At 39.3% G+C, this 21,114-nt stretch overlaps 1 pseudogene; it reads right to left on the bottom strand.

The window, feature by feature from the left end:
- Window positions 1–6,746: 6,746 nt before the first annotated feature.
- On the bottom strand, window positions 6,747–6,845 carry LOC132298052 (small nucleolar RNA R71; annotated as a pseudogene).
- Window positions 6,846–21,114: the final 14,269 nt, after the last annotated feature.

Genomic DNA, 21,114 nt, shown 5'->3' with positions numbered 1-21,114 from the left:
GGATTTAGTGTAGGGAGACACCTTAGATTCATGACAAGTATAAGCACAAGATTAAGTCTTGCAAGTGTGTGTGTGAGAGGTAGTGCAAGAGCACCTAGTGAGTGGAGAAGCCCACCACCTTATTTAACTTAAGGTTTATATTTCTTCTTGCATATTTCATCTTTTCCTCTTAAACCCTAACATGACCACCATTAGAGCAAAGCTTGAGTCATGGTTTAAAGCTTCATTTTGGTGCCCTTCCATTTGCCTTAGATCACTGAGCTTGGAATACAAAAGCCTTGCCTCATCATCATCTTCATAATCCTATAAGGAGAACTTGAATTTCCTTTGCTTTCATTGGATTCAAGAGGGTCAATCTCTTGTGAGGTAGGGGGTGTTCTAATGTTTATTTTTCAAGTAAATCATTGTCTTTTTAGTGATGTATTAATTGTATGCATGTCCAGTAATAACTTGAGAAATTGAAGGTTTAATTGTAGCTTGCATATAAATCACTTTAAACCTTGTATATGGCATGATCATGACTTGAACCATGATATATATCAAGTTGGCATGATTTGAATAATCTTTTAAATCTAGAGAAGTAATTAGTATGAATTGATTTAAATACTACTTAATTGTATCATACTTGAATTCCATCCTAGACTTGAAATATGGCATGATCATGACTTATTCATTGCTATATATTTAATTGGAATCATTTGGACAATTCTTGAAATCTAGAGAAATTACTCAGTTGGTCTATTTAATTTCTATCATGTTGATCTTATGATTAAATCATGTAATTCAGGGAAATTATTGTGTGTTAATACATATTATGACTTGTTGCTCTATATGTTGATTTTGGGAACTTGGGATATCATCAAGAACTTGACATGGCTAGAGCTTGGTTCTAGTACCGGGGATTGTCCCCTAAACTATAGTGCGCACTAGGGGAAAGGTACCCATGGGTTAATAGCCCTAAAGTGATCTCAAGAGTATTGTTTTAGTCCAGGCGATGTCCAAGTATCCACCTTAATTTGATTTCATTCTTTAATCCTTAGACTTGATAATCTTGTGATATTGCATTTTAATATGCCATTTTAAAGTCTCAATGTCATTTTAATAGCATGGACCAAATACTATTAAATTGCAAACTTTGTAATACATTAATCATGTGCATGCTCATCCCCTACGAATAAACTTGTTAGACTTGTTTATTCACCCCGAAGTTACTGGGTGTTTTGCAGGTAAAGAAGCTTTGCTGTGAGATACACAACATTCTTAGACATGCTAGAAGTCTTGAAATATTTTTGATGACATTGAATATGCATATGTTAGCATATCATGTTTACTTTTGTTTATTTTGACAAAACTTGTACTTATTGTCTAAGTCATGTAATGTGCACTTAAGTGCACCTTTTGATACTCTTTTGATATGTATATAATAAGGCCAATGGCCAAAGATACTTTTATGCCATGTATATTATTTCATCTTAATAGTTTTTATGTGGAATTTAAGGGATTTCATCCATTGAAGGGTCATATTTTGCATATGACATGCCATGAGGCCGTAGGCCATCCTAGCGCGTCTAAATCATCATTTTACACATGCGTGCATGTTCATATCTTACAAAATACATTAATTCTAACTTTTGAACTATTTTTGGAGGATTTTATGAATTTTCATGAAAAATTCATGAATTGGGCTTCATTCAAAGTTCTCTTTTGATTTGGCATGCAAAGGTTGTTCATTTAAGGTCTAATGATGTTTTGAAGCTTGTTTGAATCAATTAGAAAGCATGCATAACCTTAGAATTGATCCTAGCATCTTTCCCTTGGATTACAATGAGTTATAGCAGACTTTTTTTGTAGCAGCAAGGTCCATCGGTCGGCTGATGGCAATCATCAGTCGACTGATGAATGTTTCGTAGCATTCCAGTAGCCATTTTTGAGAAAAATGGAGTTTCAGCCGACTGATGATTGGGTTCAGCCAGCTGATGATGGAGTTTCGGTCGACTGGTACTGTAGTACTAGCCGGCTGATCCTCCCTGAAGCATGGTTCACTCTCAGCATCTCGGACAGATTTTTTGGGTCAACTTCAGAGGGCCATAACTCCTTCATTTTTGATCCAAATTAGGTTATTCTTGAGCCTACACTCAAGATCTTGAAGTTAGTTTTCTAATGAAACCAAGAACACTCAAAAAATCCAATCGTAATGAAAGTTATGACTATTTTAGTGAGATAGGGTCGTGAAATCTCCAAATCGGAGAATGCTTCTTCTTCTAAAATTCATATCTTTTCCGTCCGGACTCCGAATTAGGTGATTCTTGAGTCTAAATTCATTAATTTTTTGTTGTGTTTCGAATGGTGTACCTGGTAGCATTCAATTCTGGGTGAAATGACTATTATACCCTTGGTCCATTTCTTATAGGATTTTAAAGCCTTTGTTCTCTTCTTGATTCCATTGAGTCTTGTGACTTCTTAGGAAGCCATTCTTGTGTCTTAGGGATGATGTACATCTCTAGAGGCCATATTTCACTTTAGCTTCTACATTCTTGATTCATTATTTGATTTTTATTCGGTTTAATATAGGACGCACTAGCCTAAAAACCAGGGCCATCACAGGTGGTATCAGAGCTCCTAGGTTCGAAAACCTTAGGACGACGAGTTTTGGGTGCATAACATGCTTTTGTTAGTGTACTTTGATTTATTAGCATACCTTTGATAACATGTTTTTGGCATTATAACATGATTACATGTTTCTTGGTGACATACTTGTTATTATGATATGTCTCTATGTTTGTATGCTTATATGTTTAAGAAGCATCCTTGTTTGACATATTGCTTAAGTGCTTAACTGTTTAAATAGCCTTCTTTGATTGCTTTATCATGAACGTATGTTACATACCTCATCTTGCTTCGTGTTTCTTACTTTCATAGTACGAGTTGCATTCGGTCATAATAACTTATGTTATTGTTGACCTCTTTCATTGCATATGTTTAGCATCATGGTTGTCACACATAGGGAGTCTTCGCGTCAGGGCATTGAGGAGCAGGTGGATGATACTAAGTTTACGAGGGGTCTAGGGAGGCCTAGGATTCCAGTTCGTGGCATGGGTCCTAATCCACCACAAGCTCTGACTTATGAGGAGCATATTGCACAGGGAGTGGCTCTGGGAATGTCAGAGTACATTCAACAAATGTTTCATCAACATATTACAGGGATGCAAATTCCGGTACCAGTACCAGCACCGGCACCAGTTGCTAATGAGGCATTGGACTACTTTATGAAGTTACAGCGAGTTAAGATTGACCAGTTTGCAAGAAGTATGGATCCGCTTGCTTCGGAGGCATGGTTTGATCTCATGGAACGTAAGCTTGATAGCATGGGAGTACCTACAGATCGATTGAGGATCTCCTTGACAGCCTCTATGTTAATGGGAGATGCCGATATTTGGTGGAGGTCTATGACCAATATTCACGATGTGGAGGTGATGACTTGGGAGGAGTTTAGGACATTGTTCTTCAACCATTTCTTTCCGAGGGCTATGAGGCAGGATATGAGAATGCAGTTCACAAGGCTCTATCAGGGCATAATGAGTGTCATTGAGTATGAGACACGCTTTGATGAGCACTGAAAAGTGCGTATTTAAACCCCTTAAGCTTAAGCATTCTAGTACCTTTATCTATCTTACTTTACCGTTTTAGATTGATTTCGTATTATTTTTATTTTCAGGCACTTATCCCGAAAATAAGCTAACTCAGCCAAATAAGAGCTTAATTAAAGCAATTCTGGGATTAAACAAAGAAAGGAGCAAAGTGGAGAAAGAAGGAAGCAAATGAAGCCAAAGGTGGGAAGTAGCAAAATTCGACCAATCCAAGTTCAAGGTTCAATCGATAGAACAATGATCGATCTCAGCACTTCAAGATAGATTCAAGCCTTGGCCCAAAGGCATATAGTCTAAAATTTTGATCGATCCAACACCACCCTTCGATCGATCGAACACTTTTGTCCTTATTCAAATGATTGATCCTTTCCACAGCTGTACCACCCACTAACCACTTTTGTCCTTTTCCCAAAAATATCTCCCAAAAAATCTCGGATTTGACTTTTCCCAAAAAGCTCAACCAGTTGGATTGATCTAGCCTAAGTTCGATGGATCTCAGCCAGTTTGATCGATCCAAGTCCAAGGTTCGATCGATCGAACTTCCTCCAGTGCGAAAAAGTTAAATTTCCATCTCATTGAAAGTTGTCCTTTGTCCAATAATTAGGGAATATTGTGTGCACGACCCCAGCTCATTTTAGGTGTCATTTTGACCTACCTATATAAGGATAAGGATTACTTTTTACAAAAGAAGCCAATATCATTTTTTATATCATCTCTTGGATAACAAGTTTAGAGGAGGAGGCTAGAGACACCATTGGAGTTCTTCATCAACAAGGAGCAAATCTCTTCCATGAAGTTAGCCCTTGAGGGTTGGAGCAACATCACCATGAGTGGCTAGACATCCTCTTGGGGCTAGAGTTAGCCCCAAGCATGCTTTCTATATCTTAATCTTATGTACTATTGAGGGATTAGTGTTGTAATTAATGTTTTGACACTTTGATATATATAGATCTTGTTTATTCAATTATTTATGTGGTTTAATGCTTCCAATTGATCATTTCATTCTATCCATATGTCTATGTATGCTAGAATAGATGTTCATGTGTTTGTCTCTAGATTTTGTGTTATTGATGTATGTCTATGTGTATTGATGCTTTAGATTTGGAGATTGTCAAAACATAGTGCTTAAAGGAATGCTCTTGTGATTCTTTTTATGGTTCATACTATTCCTTGATGGATTGTGCCTCTCCCCTAGTTTTTTTTCATGCTAGTAGTGTCGATGTAGTGTAGTTGTAGTGTAGTGTTAAATGGGAGGACAATCTATGCTTATTGTTTGATGATCGAAGCTTTTGAATGCAAGTAGCATATGTCTCTAACCTTGTGTTGTTTAGATTGTGAGCCTAATGAAAGGATTAATGACTTGTTTTGATCTATTGTGCCTTTCACATGTTATTTAGACAATATATGCTTCATTACTTAGATATTTTGTGCCTTTCACATGATGTTTAGATAATACATGCTTAACTAGTCATCCTTGCTTGTTGAATCAACCAAATACACACACAAACCAATATTGGAATACACCATTTGCCCTCATTAATCACTTGTCAATGATATAGAAATGCATTGCTTGGTGGTGATCTCTAAACCCCAAGATCTCTCTCTCTCTTACTTACTCTTAATTGCATTCTTTTGTTATCACTTAGTTTAATTTAGTTGTTCTCTAATTAACCAACCAACCAATTGTTTAATCACTCGACCTACTAGCCTTAATAGCGATTCCATGACCTTGTTCGATCCTCACAATCCCTTGGGACGATCCCTACTCGCCCTAGCTATATTTATAGTGAAGGTAGTAGTGGCTTCTATAAATGTAAAACTCTTGGCCCTCGCCTTAAAATCCACACACTGTCAAGCTTGATATGGTGTAGCGACCCTCACAAAGAGAGCACCCACCAGTTTTTGGCACCGTTGCCGGGGATTGATTGATTTGATTAGGTAACGTCGGATTTGTGGAATCCATTAGGATTAGTACTCTTTTGATCGTGTCTTTACTTTACTTTTATTTGTCTTTTTGGTTACTTATTGTGTTATTCTTACTTAACTAGGTACATTGTTGGATAGGAAGCAAGCAAAGGAGCATTTAAGCTAAGCAAGCAAAGAAAAAAGCTAAAAATTCTAAAAATTTGCTGAGCTAAGCTTTAAATTTGGAGTTAAAGTGCTAAAGGACCTTTGTGAGACTTTCTTTACTCAATCCCTTAGTTAAATCGTTGGCCCGCGTGGAGGCTTATTTTTAATTGTTCTTGCATCATTGTTGTTAAAGCATGGAAGTATGAATTAAGTGTTTATGGAAAAAGTCTTATTGCATTGTTGTAAAGGCATAGTGTTTGTCATTCTTTGTGTTTCTTTGTGTTTTGCATTGTGCATGCATGGACGTCGTTCATTGAGACCAACTCTTGTCCCTCTTTATTTGCATCTTAAATCCATCTTTAGAAATCCTAGGGGAAGAGGAAGTTCAAATAGAGCCAATCTATCAATGGATGACCATAATAATGATCATGTTGAGGACCTTGGTCATATAGACCAACAAAGTATCCTTCATCCTAATGTGCACAATGAGAACATACAAGTACCATTAGGCATGTCTAGGCCATTCATTCACCAACTACCACAACAACAAGGCCAAGTTCCATATGGAATGCCAAGGCTAATGTATGCTCCACAACCTCCCATCAACAATCAAGGAATTCAAAACCAAGGTGTTCATGTTGCACCTCAAGTAGCTAATCCACCTCTTGCTTTAAGAGACCATTATGTGCTTAATGAGTATAATGCACTTACATGCATCCAATTGCCTCCATTTAGAGCACATCATTATGAAATTAAGTCACAAACCATTCAAATGCTTCCTAACTATCATGGACTTCCAAGTGAAGAACCTTACAAGCATTTAGATGAGTTTCTTGAAGTATGTTCCACCATAAAATATATGGACATGCCGAAAGAGATTTTAAGACTCAAACTTTTTCCATTCACCTTAAAAGACAAGGCAAAGTATTGGTTTAACAATCTTAGGCCTTTTTCAATCACTTTTTAGGCAGAAATGTAACAAGAATTCTTGAAGAAGTACTATCCGGTTTCGAAGACCAATGCCATGAGAACCTCAATTCGAGAATTTTCACATGGGGATGAAGAAACGTTTCATAAGGCATGGGAACGCTTCAATGAATTGCTTAGGAAGTGTCCACATCATGACATGCCCAAATGGCAATTAGTTTAATATTTCTTTGAGAGCTTATCGGACAACTATAAGGGTATGGTTGATGCTTCCATGGGTGGCTCATACATTGATAAGCATGAGGATGACGTGTGGCGTCTTTATGAGAGCATGAGTGAAAATTCTTTGCATAGAATACTATCATCCAAGAATGGTAGAAATTCATAAGGTAGGAAGAGTGTTGGCTTACATCAAGTAGACCATTCAAATGAAATAGCCGCCAAAATGAAGTCTTTATCTCAAAGGTTTGATCAATTTTTTATTAACCAAAACTCGGAGAACCAAGTATCTTCCTTCCCTAACCATTCTCATCATGCATCAAATAAAACATGTATGACTTGTTCTAGTGTTCTTCATTCTACTTCTTATTGTCCTCACAGACAAGTGCAAAATGAACCAAATGAACAAGTCAATGCAGCTATTATGAACCAAGGGAACAATCCTTATGGTTCTCACTATAATCCAAGTTGGAGGAATCATCCGAATTTCTCTTAAAAAAACCAAGGAGAGGGCTCAAACCTTTCCCAAGGCGGTTTTCAAGGGAAGTACATTCCACCTCCACTTCAAAACCAAGGATCCTAAGGTTATAGACCTTATCAATCACAAGGGAATTAATTTGCTAATTCTCATTTTCCCAACCAATCTTATTCCCAAGGAAATACTAGAAGTCCCGCCTTTGAAGAAAAAGTTTTGAATGCTTTGGGCACTTTAGAGACTAACACTCAATTGTTTCATTCTCACTCTCAATCTATTGCTAAGCTAGAAACCCAAGTAGGGCAAATAGCAAGCACTCCTAATGCAAGAGAGAAGGGAAAGATGCCTATAAATGCCCCACCTAAGCAACAATGTGTTGTGGAAACACACTCCTCATCGGAAGGCCACACCATTGAACATGTTAATGCGGTGACTATCTTGCAGAGTGGTAGGATTGTGGACAATCAAGTTGGAATGTCCAATGAAGAGAGTGAACCGGTGCAACCTCAAGTTGTCACCCGTCCCGTTTCACATCCCATTCCTTTTTCATTGCATATACATGACCTTGTAAATGAGAAAGTCTTGAAAAATGTGTTTGAAAAATAAGTTTTGCAAAATGATGTTTAAAATGTTTTGTTAAAAAATGATTTGAAAACTTCTTGTGTTGAAGAGAGTTCAAAAGAAAATTCTGAAAAAGTGTTTGAACCAAAAGTTCCATTTCCGGATGCCTTAAAAGGATCCATTTCAAAAGACAAGCAAAAGGCAAAAACCAATGAAATCATAGAAATGTTTAGGTAAGTGAAAGTTAATCTTCCACTATTGGATGCAATCAAGCAAATTCCGGCTTATGCCAAATTCTTAAAAGACTTGTGCACCCAAAAGCGGAAGAACAAGAGCCAAGCACCAAGAAAAGTGGTTTTGCCGAGTAAGTAAGCTCAATTTTGCAACATAACACTCTTCCAAAGTTTAAAGACCCCAGTTCACCCACTACATTATGCATTATTGGTGATCATATCATTAATCGGGCGCTTCTTGACTTAGGAGCAAGTTTTAACCTTCTTCCATACTTGGTTTATGTCAAATTTGGCCTAGGTGAATTGAAACCAACGTCGGTAGTTTTGCAACTTGCCGACCGATCCATTAAGAAGCCTAAGGGTATAATTGAGGATGTTTTGATTAAGATTGATAAATTCTTCTTCCCGGTTAATTTCGTTGTCATAGACACGAAACCAGTCCCCAATCCTAAGAGCCAAATTCCCGTTATCCTTGGCCATCCTTTCTTGGCAACCGCTAATGCCAACATCAATTGTAGGACGGGGATAATGAAGATCTCATTTGGCCACATGAAGGTGAAGTTGAATATCTTTAATCCCACACCCAATTCATTTGACAAATATGAAGGAGAAGTTAATGTTGTAGATAAATGTCATAATCTACAATGTCAAAGAAATGAGCTTTTATGTAAGACCAAAACTTCAAAAGAATCATCTTCAACCTTGCATTTTCAAAGTCTTGTTTCAAATTCTTGCTTTGAAAGGGCATGGAAGCCCAAAGGTTGTGATTGCATAGACAAAGGATCAAAAGTTTCTTTTAAGCTTAATACAAGTTCTTCAAAGAACTATTTGTTGGGTGGAGTTCAAAGCATCTATCACCCCAATAAGGAGGGGATGCATTATAAGATCTTTGATCTGGGCTAAAAGAGCCCAATGTCTTGCTAGAGACGTTAAAGACTAGCAAAGACATTTCGTAAGGTGTCAAAACCCTACTCCTCCCCCATTTCTATCTTTCATTTCATTTCTTGCAAAGTCTAGATACTTGTTTTTGGTTCTCATATGCATTGAAAGGAACTTTGGTAAGGATTTCATGAGCTTTCATGTCATTATTGAGTATTCTGCATAGTTCGATCGATCGAACTCCATTCTGCATCCAACACTTGGAAAAATTTTCGACCTGCAGAAAGCTACATCCAAATCACCTCTTTGTCCCATCGTTCGAACTAACTCTTAGATCGATCAGGAGACCTTCGATTGATCCAACTTCCAAGTTCGATTGATCTCATAATTCAACACTTAGAAATATTTTGAGCCTGCATCAACCTGCATATTTCACCTCTCTATCTCATCGATTGAAACATTCCAAGATCGATCTGAAAGCTCTTCGATCGATCCAACTTCAAAGTTCGATCGATCTTCAAGTTCCAACACTTAGCCAATTTTCTGAGCCAAAAACCTGCATATTTTTGCTCTCTGTCTGATTGATCGAACTCTTATTTCAATCGATCTCAGTTCTCCATTGCATTATTTTGACTTTGTTTTGAGTTTTCAAATTTTTAAAAAAAATCCAAAATATTTTCATTTTTATTTTATTTTATTTTATTTTCATTTTATTTCATTTTATGTTATTTTTCAAAAAGTTTTCAAAAATTTAAAAATATTTCAATTAGTTTTTAATTATAATTGTTTATTCAATTAATTTTTTTTTTAAAAAAAAAAAAAAACCAAAAATATTTTATTCTATTTTATTTTACTTTATTTTCCAATTGTTAATTTTAATTCCAATTTTTAACTTTAATTTTGCAATTTTCAAAAATTTCAAAAATCCAAAAATACTTTGAAGAGAGTTCATCAAAGTTCGATCGATCTCAGTTGAAGTTCGATCGATCGAACTCTGTCGGGAATGTTTTTAAAAATAGAACCGAGGGTTTTTTAGATCGATACCTTAGATCGATCTCACCCTCTCTGCAAACCCTAACCCCCTTTCTCCGTCGCCATTGTGCCATCACCTCTCCTACCTCCAGTGAACTTTCCGGCGAGCATCTAAGCATCAATCTCTCTCTCCCTTCTCGGATTCATCTTCACTCTTCCACATCTCCACTTCTCTCATCGTTTGAGGTAAGATCCGAGAATGTCCCTCATGATTTAAGCTTCAATCTTATGTATACATGCTTTATATGTTGAATACATGCTATATACATGACAAAATCCTCCATTGTTGAAGCTTGAAGCATTTATGTCTATATATATTTATGTGTATATATTTTTTATGATTTAATTTGATTTGGGAGTATGGGCTTTAAACAGTGGCTAGGATTGATTGATTTGTTGTATTTATGGGCCTATGAACATGTTCGTATGGGTCCTGTGCTTCCAAAGTCACAGATCTGTGACCTTTGAGTTTTCATCGTCGCACAGTTCGATCGATCAAACTAGTATCTTAGATCGATCTTGAGAAATTGATTGAACTCATGTCTCCGATCGATCGAAGTTGTGAGATCGATCTCACTTATTTTCGATCGATCCAACTTTTGTAATCAATCTCACTTCTTTTTGTGATCAAACAAACTTCACAGATCTCACACATACACTTCATTCTTCACATCTTATGTTCATGCTATCTCATATATGCCCAATGCCTGTGATATTCCATATTGGATGCATTTCATATTTACATTGTTTAGCATGTTTCATATCTTGCCACTTGCATAGATTCATGCCATATTTGTTTTGTCTATTTTTACTTGACATTCATGTTTCTATATCATGCTTAAAATTTCTTACTCTGGTACTAACTCCCATTGCAAGTTTTTTTTTTTCTTTTTGCAGGCCATGGTTAAGAGGAAAACCATTGCCAATAGGCAACACGGCCCCCACCGACACATTAGACCACGGATAGAGGAGCCAGCAAAGCCCTCTTATGCACAGGTTGAGCCAGCACAGGCTACCCCACCTCAGTCACCATCTCATGAGGCTGAGGATGACCATATGCCATCCACCTCTACAACTCATCCTGTATTTACACCATCACCATCTCCACCGCATACTGGAGCTGAGCATTCACCTATACCAGCTCAGCCAGCTCAGCCTGCTTAGCTAGCTCATCTAGAGTGTGATAGGTCCGCGCCTAGATATGCGCATATGGCGGTTGACCATGAGTCAGTGTTCGACATGGCCTTTTTCTCCCGATCGGTGCTGACCCTGATCTGCTTACCATGACATCATTTAGATGGGCCTGGCAGCTATTCTTGCCCCCGTCACAGAGCCGGTTTACCCGCGGCTAGTACGGTTGTTCTACTAGGACCTCCGGCCATCCCCGCGTACCACAGTAGAGCTGGTCACCTCTGTAGATGGCCATCAGATCACCATCATAATGGACTTTCTAGCCCGCTCTTGCCGCTGTCCGTACAGAGGTCCTCCAGAGCTTCAGGAGACATATTCGAGGCTATACAGGCCTTCCTACGCCGACATGGCAGTTTTTCTTACAGGTCACCATGCCGGTGGCGAGACCTTCGCCACCCGGACATTCCTTCCAGATGACATTTGGTTCACCGATTCTGTGCTTTTCCGGAATATATACATGGCAGGGCATAAGATTCAGAGGAGGGGCGATTATTTGACAGCCCTCTACGCCTTCTATACCGGGCACTGGGTGTCCATAACCGCGCTCATCTGGAGCATGATGAGGAAGTTTTATGACGAATACATCAGCAAGGAGACACCCGGATGGGCTAAGTCTCTTCCATTCAGCCACCTCATCATCCAGATTTTGATAGACTAGCGCTACCCTATTCACCCTCGGGAGCACCCCGAGAGAGGTTCATGTCACTTCCTGAAGAAGGACTGGGACAAGAGCTACTAATCCATCATTACTCGCCTGCAGGACCACGCAGTAGTGGCTGCAGCAGAGTTAGAGGAGGAGGAGGCCCAGGCAGAGGCAGCAGTAGCAGATCCCGTAGTGGACGACGCACCAGTCCATCCAGCTGTAGATCATATAGATATTGACTTAGAGCGCCATGCAGATGATACAAAGCAGTACTCTCCAGTTGGGTCGCCCATTCATAAGTAGGAGCAAACTCAGGAGCTTTCTTCTGATTCATCTATGCCTGAGGCTCCAGATCTGACCCCCGGCTTTGGAGTACGCCTGCAGACTCTTGAGAATGCTGTTGTTGCCATCCGAGCTGATCTCACAGCCCACAGAGCTGATTTTGCTGCCTTCCGTACGGATGTTGCTACCATATTCTGAGATTTATCCAGAGATATCTGCGGAGCCAGACCTGCCCGTCCTACCTCATCCTCCTGAGTTCCCAGTTCCTTTTATCTCATGATCCTTTTCTCCTATTGATACTTTATTTTTGTCACTGTACAGTACTATTATTTTTACGGCCGGTCTGTCGGCTTTGATATTTTTGTTATACCTGCACTTTATCTATTTTATATATCTATTTTTGCTATGGATGTTATATGATTATATTCTCATATCTGTATGTTTGACTCCATCAGGTGTATCATAGTGACTTCAGTATGAGAGTGCTACCTAACTTTCAGGACCACCCTTATACCTCTCCCATCTATTTATCTGTTTATCCCATTTACACTTGCATGTCCACTGTGTACTGATTATCCCATTTACACTTGCATGTCCACTGTGCACTGATTATCCCATTTTGTTATCTGATGAGTTTATCCAAGTGCCAATTTTCAGGACTACAGTTCATCCCAAGTTTGGGGGGGGCCATGCCACCCACTTCGGATACTTCAGTCCTGATCATTCTTGCTTAGTTGCACTGGTATACTCTTTCCCTTATTCTCTTACATATTGAGGACATTGTGCCATTTAAGTTTGGGGGGAATGGTGTTTTACAGTGTTAGTTTTTAATTCAAAATCTTGAGCATGACTTATGTATTTGAGGGATATTTCTATGATTAGTCCATATCTAGCTATGATTTTGATCTTTTGAGGACTATATTGCTTAAAATTTAAATATTGCTTGACTTGAGAGTCCAATACTCCTTGTATGCCTTATGAATGCCATTTAGGAGTAAATTTTTTGAAAGATTGATATCTTGTTTGCATTTGTGGTCTACATCATCTTGATTTTGTAATTGTTTTGAGATTCATTCTAGGATTCTAGACTAGCACAGGCGCACACTAGAATTCATTTGTGGGGTACATGCTTTGTTGATTATTGAATTGGTTATATCCCAATTGAGCTAGTAGTGCATTGAAAACTTTCATTATTGATAAAGGTAGATAACAACCCCTTTTCACTAAATAGCCGGGATTCTACCCTCATCAAGCACTAAACTTCTCGCGCCAAAAGGTGGAGGGCCCAAACTCTATGTTAATAATTGAACTTGTTTATCCAAAAAATAAATAAATAAAAAAATAAAAAAAATAAATAAAAAAGTTGCAAAAGCAATAAAAAGTGAGGACTTCTCCCAAAAGGTGAGAAGTGGGAAATGATTAGATGGTTGTTGTCTTGATTTGTAGCCTAGTTGATTTGAGCTTGTAAGTCCGTAGGGGTGTTTGAACGCCTAATGCCCTTAAGCCATCTAGTTTGGGAGTCATTGACCTAACGCTCGACCTCATGAATCGCTAGAAAGCTTAATAGATCAACACATTGCACCATGCTTCCATCTTTGATCCTACAAAAAAAAAAAAAAATAAATAAATAAAAAAAAAATAAAAAAATATATATATGAGTGAAAAGAATAAGTGCACCTAGAACAATAAAGCTTTAATAAAAGGTCCACTTTTTGTCTTGATGATCGATACTAGATTTGTGTGCTAGTTTGAGGGTAAGGATGTGATTAATTCTTTAGTTGGCTTAGATAGCAACACATTTGATGCCGGTCCACTCAAAAGGATTCTAGAGTTGTTTTGATTTGCATGATCATTTTCTTGATGTGTGGAGGACCATATTTGCTTGCTTGATGTTGAGATTTTAGGAGATTGCTTGGAAAAGGTTAAACAATTGCATACTTGAGGTAGTTTTCTCCCAATGGTTGTTTGCAATATTGGTGCCTCTTTTGAAAGAGTGAACTTAATGTTTGTGGGTTCCATTTTCGGAAACCCTCACGAGACTTCACTCATCCACTAGGGGTAACCTAGGGGTTTAAAAGGCTTGTTGCATATGCTAAGTGCAATTGTGTTCCCTACGAAAGTGGCGTTATCCATTTATTGTTTTCTAGCTCATAGTTGTATAGTTGTTCATTTCATTCTTGTACTTTCTAGTTTATTGCTAGGGACTAGCAATATTTAAGTTTGGGGGTGTGACGAGCACTGAAAAGTGCGTATTTAAACCCCTTAAGCTTAGGCATTCTAGTACCCTTTTCTATCTTACTTTACCATTTTAGATTGATTTCATATTATTTCCATTTTCAGGCACTTATCCCGAAAATAAGCTAACTCAGCCAAATAAGAGCTTAATTAAAGTAATTATGGGATTAAACAAAAAAAGGAGCAAAGTAGAGAAAGAAGGAAGCAAATGAAGCCAAAGGTGGGAAGCAGCAAAGTTCGATCGATCTAAGTTCAAGGTTCGATTGATCGAATAATGATCGATCTCAGCACTTCAAGATAGATCCAGGCCTTGGCCCAAAAGCATAAAGTTCAAAAGTTCGATCGATCCAACACCACCCTTCGATCGATCGAACACTTTTGTCCTTATTTAAATGATTGATCCTATCCATAGCTATACCATCCATTAACCACTTTTGTTCTTTTCCCAAAAATATTTCCCAAAATATCTCATATTTGTCTTTTCCCAAAAAGGTCAACCAGTTGGATCGATCCAGCCTAAGTTCGATGGATCTTAGCGAGTTTAATCAATCCAAGTCCAAGGTTTGATCGATCAAACTTCCTCCAGAGCGAAAAAGTTAAATTTCCATCTCATTAAAGGTTGTCCTTTGTCCAATCATTAGGGAATATTGTGTGCACGACCCCAGCTCATTTTAGGTGTCATTTTGACCTACCTATATAAGGATAAGGATTGCTTTTTACAAAGGGAGCCAATATCATTTTCCATATCATCTCTTGGAGAGCAAGCTTAGAGGAGGAGGCTAGAGACACCATTGGAGTTCTTCATCAACAAGAAGCAAATTTCTTCCATGGAGTTAGCCCTTGAGGGTTAGAGCAACATCACCATGAGTGGCTAGACATCCTCCTGGGGCTAGAGTTAGCCCCAAGCATGCTTTCTATATCTTAATCTTGTGTAGTACTGAGGGATTAGTGTTCTAATTAATGTTTTGACACTTTGATATATATAGATCTTGTTTATTCAATGATTTATGTGGTTTAATGCTTCCAATTGATCATTTCATTCTATTCATATGTCTATGTATGATAGAATAGATGTTCATTTGTTTGTCTCTAGATTTTGTGTTATTGATGCATGTCTATGTGTATTGATGCTATAGATTTGGAGATTGTCAAAGCATAGTGCTTAAAGGAATGTTCATATGATTCTCGTGATGGTTCATACTTATTCCTTGATGGATTGTGCCTCTCCCCTAGTTTATTTTCATGCTAGTAGTGTAGATGTAGTGTGGTTGTAGTGTAGTGTTAAATGGGAGGACAATCCATACTTGTTGTTTGATGATCCAAGCTTTTGAATGCAAGTAGCATATGTCTCTAACCTTGTGTTGTATTTGGATTGTGAGCTTAATGAAAGGATTAATAACTTGTTTTGATCTATTGTGCCTTTCACATGTTGTTTAGACAATATATGTTTCATTGCTTAGATATATTGTGCCTTTCACATGATGTTTAGATAATACATGCTCAACTAGTCATCCTTGCTTGTTGAATCAACCAAACACACACACACACCAATATTGCAACACACCATTTGCCCTCATTAATCACTTGTCAATGATATAGAAATGCATTGCTTGGTGGTGATCTCTAAACCCCAAGATATCTCTCTATCTTATTTACTCTTAATTGCATTCTTTTGTTATCACTTAGTTTAATTTAGTTGTTCTCTAATCAACTAACCAACCAATTGTTTGATCACTCGACCTACTAGCCCTAATAGCGATTCCACGACCTTGTTCGATCCTCACAATCCCTTGGGACGATCCCTACTCGCCCTAGCTATATTTATAGTGAAGGTAGTAGTGGCTTCTATAAATGTAAAACTCTTAGCCCTCGCCTTAAAATCCACACACTCTCAAGCTTGATATGGTGTAGCGACCCTCACAAGGACCACGTCACGCTTCACTTCTCTTTCCCGCTATGCATTGGAGATAGTAGCTATCGATGAGTTCAGGGTAAAGAAGTTTCAGGATGGGTTATATCTTGATATCAGGCCACAGATTTCAGTATTAGATTTGAGGACCTACGGAGAGGTGGTCCAGAGGGCTATGATGGTTGAGGCTGAGGACCAAGATCAGAATAGGATCAAGGGATCGTATAAGCAGTCTCGTGGAGAGGCTCCATCAGTATCTACTGGGGGACCGTGGAAGAAGGCTAAGGCCGAGGACAGTTCACGTACTCAGGGACAGTCACAACAGGCTAAGTTAGCATCTGCATTTCCAGTATCTTTAGGGTCAGCCCGGGGAGTGATTTGCCACCATTGTCAGCAACCGGGGCATATCAAGCCCCGCTGCCCACAGTTTCAGCCTCAGGCCAGTCAGTCACAGGTTAGTAAGCCTACAGTTTTGACGAAGGGGTTTCAGGGGAATTACAACTATTGCAAGCAGTCAGGTCACATGAGGAAGGATTAACCTCATCCATGGAGCAGAGCACAGAGTGGCGCAGGTCCATAGGCCATACTGGCATAGTCGACAGTTGCAGAGTCAGGTTTCAGGGTGCCTCAAGCACCACAGCCGGTTACACCAGTCAGTTCGTATCCGGGTAGAAACCCTAAACCTACTGCTTCTGGACATTAGTCAGCTCAGCAGGGCAGTTCACAGCAGTCGGGGGCTCAGGGACGAGCTTACGCACTACCACAGGCCGATACCTCTGTTGGGACTTCTACAGTTCGAGGTATCTTTCCAGTTTTCAGTCAACACAAGTGCATCACATTCATTCATATCTGCATCATTTGCACATTTTTTGGGTCTGGAGGTCATGCAGCGGGATGGTTTCCTTTGTGTTGACACACCAGTTGGTGGTCCAGTGTCTTTGGACCGTGTTTGTCGGGGTTATACTATCGAGATAGCTGGATGAACGTTGGAGTTTGATTTCATTGTTTTCGACATGACGGGCTTTTCGAAGATTGATATGAGATCGGGTTACTATCAGTTGAGGGTTAAGGATGAGGATGTATCTAAGACCGCTTTCCGCACATGGTATAGCCATTATGAGTTCTTGGTGATGCCATTTGGTTTGACCAATGCTCCAACAGCTTTCATGGATTTGATGAATCGTGTATTCAGTGACTATCTTGACAGGTTTGTAGTGGTGTTCGTTGATGACATTCTCGTATACTCAGCTTTGAGGGAGGAGCATGAGTACCATTTGAGGACAGTATTGTAGATCCTTAGGGATAATCAGTTATACGCCAAGTTTAAGAAATGTGAATTTTGGCTATCGGAAGTGAAGTTCCTTGGACATGTTGTGTCAAGGGGCGAAGTTGTAGTGGATCCGTCAAAGATTGAGTCGGTGATGAATTGGGAGCATCCGAAGACAGTGTTTGAGATTCGGAGTTTTCTTGGCCTAGCCGGCTATTACTAGAGATTTGTTCGAGATTTCTCTCATTTAGCGGCACCTATGACTCGACTTACCCGCAAGGGGGTCAAGTTCGTATGGAACGAGGCATGTGAGTTTGCTTTTCAGGGGTTGAAGGTCAGGTTGACATCGGCTCTAGTTTTGATCATTCCTGAACGTGGTTTGGGTTATGTGATCTTTTGTAATGTTTCACGGGAAGGCTTGGGTTGCGTCTTGATGCAGACAGAGCGGGTGGTTGCTTATAGGTCTCGATAGTTGAAGACTCATGAGTTGAACTATCCGACACATGATTTGGAGTTGGCAGTAGTTATCTCTGCCCTGAAAGGGTGGAGATACTATTTGTACGGGGAGAAGTTTGAGATTTTCTCCAATCACAAGAGTCTCAAGTATTTCTTCTCTCAGAAGGATTTGAACTTGAGACAGCGCAGATGGGTTGAGTTTATGGAGGATTATGACTTTGAGTTGTAGTACCATGCAGGTAAGGCCAATGTAGTGGCCGACGCATTGAGTAAGAAGTCACGGGGGACTCTTGCTAGCATTTCCATTCACAGATGGAAGATGCTAGAAGAGCTTGTGGATCTTGGTTTACAGTGTTATGAGGATGTTTCACCGCTATTTTGTTTAGTCTTATGGCTCAACCGACACTTGTTAGCAGAGTTGTTGAGGCACAATTGGAGGATGGGGAGATAAAGGCCATCCACGCTCGGATTTCAGGCGGTGAGGATGTAGAGGGTTGGACCTTACATTCAGACGGTGATCTTAGGTACAAGGGGATGATGTTTGTCCCTTTGTCTTGTCGTGAAGACGTCCTTCGGGATTTTCACCACTCTTTGCTTGTAGTTCATCCTAGTGGTACAAAGATGTATCATAATCTGCGGCGACAGTTTTGGTGGCAGGGCATGAAACGGGATGTCTCACAGTTTATGGCTCGATGCTTTACTTGTCAGCAAGAAAAGGCAGAGCACCAACAATCGGTGGGATTGTTGCAACCATTACCAGTAGCTGAGTGGAAATGGGAGCATATTACTATGGACTTTGTAACGGGACTTCCTAGGTCACAGGCAGAGAATGATGTCGTCTGGGTCATAGTTGACAAGTTGACTAAGACGGCTCACTTCTTGCCCATAGCAGTGATAGACGGTGCAGAGAGACAGAGTGGACTGTATGTGAGGCAGATTATCAGACTTCACAGAGTTCCGGTATCCATTGTTTCGGATAGGGATCCGCGGTTCACGTCTCACTTTTGGCAGAGTTTTTAGGAGGCTCTTGATACGGGGCCTCATTTTAGCACAACATTCCATCCTTAGACTAATGGTCAGTCGGAGCACACCATTCAGATATTAGAGGATATGCTGCAGGCTTGTATTTTGGATTTCAAGGGTAGTTGGGAGGACTACTTGCCTTTGGTTGAGTTTGCCTACAACAACAGTTACCAGACTAGTATTGCCATGCACCTTTTGAGGCATTGTATGGCAGACCTTGCAGATCTCCAGTTTATTGGACCGAGGTAGGTGATACCGTTGCCTTGGGTTCCGACATTGTCATTGAGACTATAGAGAAAATCAAGTTGATTCGGCAATGGTTGGCTACCGCACAGAGCAGACAGAAGAGTTAAGCTGACAGTAAGAGGCGATCCTTATCTTTTGAGGTAGGGGACCATGTCTTTCTGAAGATTTCTCCACGGAAGGGACTTCTGAGATTTCGACAGACTGGTAAGTTGTCTCCTAGGTTCATTGGACCATTTAAGATTTTGGAGTGTGTCGGTGAGGTTACTTATCGTTTGGCGTTACTGCCAAACCTGGATAGGGTTCACGACGTCTTTCATGTCTCTATACTGAGGAAGTATGCGCCGGACCCATCACATGTACTATGGTGGACAGATGTGGTTATTGATGAAGACGTGACCTACGAGGAAGGTCCAGTCCAGATTCTTGATTCACGGGAGCAGGTCTTGCGGAGACACTATGGCGTTGAGGAGGCTACCTGGGAGCCCGAGCAGGAGGTTCGCTCTCGGTATCCCCATTTGTTCTCACTTTCAGGTACGACATGATTTCGGGAACGAAATCTCTTTTAAGGAGGGTAGGTTATAATGATCCGGTCATTTTCCTTCCTTTCCATTTTCGGCAAATTTCTTTTTTTGTCTTTTTCCCTATTTCGTCTTTTAGTCATTTTTCGTTTTTCCTTACATAACCTCACTTTTTGTGCTCGGATTAGATTCCAACTTTGCATACATCCATGATATTTGAATACTATGATATCTACATTTGCACTTTTGTAGAAAAATATGTTAAATGTTTACTTTTCTTATAAAAGGCATAAAATAATCACCTTTGGTAATTACTCTAAACTTGAGGGGTTTTTGTGTAATTAAGTAAATTAATTATTTTTCGTCTTTAGGACTATTTTGTAATTTAATTTGGAAGATATTTTCAAAAAGGACCTTTTTGCAATTTCCAGAAAATGTGACAAGTGTCACATTCCTAAGGTGCCACTTGTTGGCTTGGTTATGAAACCACTTGGAGCCATTATCCCTTGACACATGGAGGGTAGAGATTCACCCATTTGTTGGCCTAGGATTGGAGCACATGTTGGCTTAGATTCATGACAAGTGTAGGTTAGGGATTTAGTGTAGGGAGACACCTTGGATTCATGACAAGTGTAAGCACAAGATTAAGTCTTGCAAGTGTGTGTGTGAGAGGTAGTGCAAGAGCACCTAGTGAGTGGAGAAGCCCACCACCTTATTTAACTTAAGGTTTGTATTTCTTCTTGCATATTTCATCTTTTCCTCTCAAACCCTAACTTGACTACCATTAGAGCAAAGCTTGAGTCATGGTTTAAAGCTTCATTTTGGTGCCCTTCCATTTGCTTTAGATCATTGAGCTTGGAATACAAAAGCCTTGCCTCATCATCATCTTCATAACCCTAGAAGGAGAACTTGAATTTCCTTTGCTTTCATTGGATTCAAAAGGGTCAATCCTCTTGTGAAGTAGGGGGTGTTCTAATGTTTATTTTTCAAGTAAATCATTGTTTTTTTAGTCACGTATTAATTGTATGCATGTCTAGTACTAACTTGAGAAATTGAGGGTTTAATTGTAGCTTGCATATAAATCACTTTAAACCTAGTACATGGAATGATCATGACTTGAACCATGATATATATCAAGTTGGCATGATTTGAATAATCTTTTAAATCAAGAGAATTAATTAGTATGAATTGATTTAAATACTACTTAATTGTATCATACTTGAATTCCATCCTAGACTTGAAATATGGCATGATCATGACTTATTCATTGCTATATATTTAATTGGAATCATTTGGACAGT

Source organism: Cornus florida, unplaced genomic scaffold, assembly GCF_030987335.1.
Source record: "Cornus florida cultivar Cherokee Brave unplaced genomic scaffold, ASM3098733v1 CherokeeBrave_3.0.0_Hap2_Chr02, whole genome shotgun sequence".
NCBI classification, from domain to species: domain Eukaryota; kingdom Viridiplantae; phylum Streptophyta; class Magnoliopsida; order Cornales; family Cornaceae; genus Cornus; species Cornus florida.
Note: the sequence above shows the minus strand (reverse complement) of the source record. Positions and strands in the feature narration are given on the sequence as shown.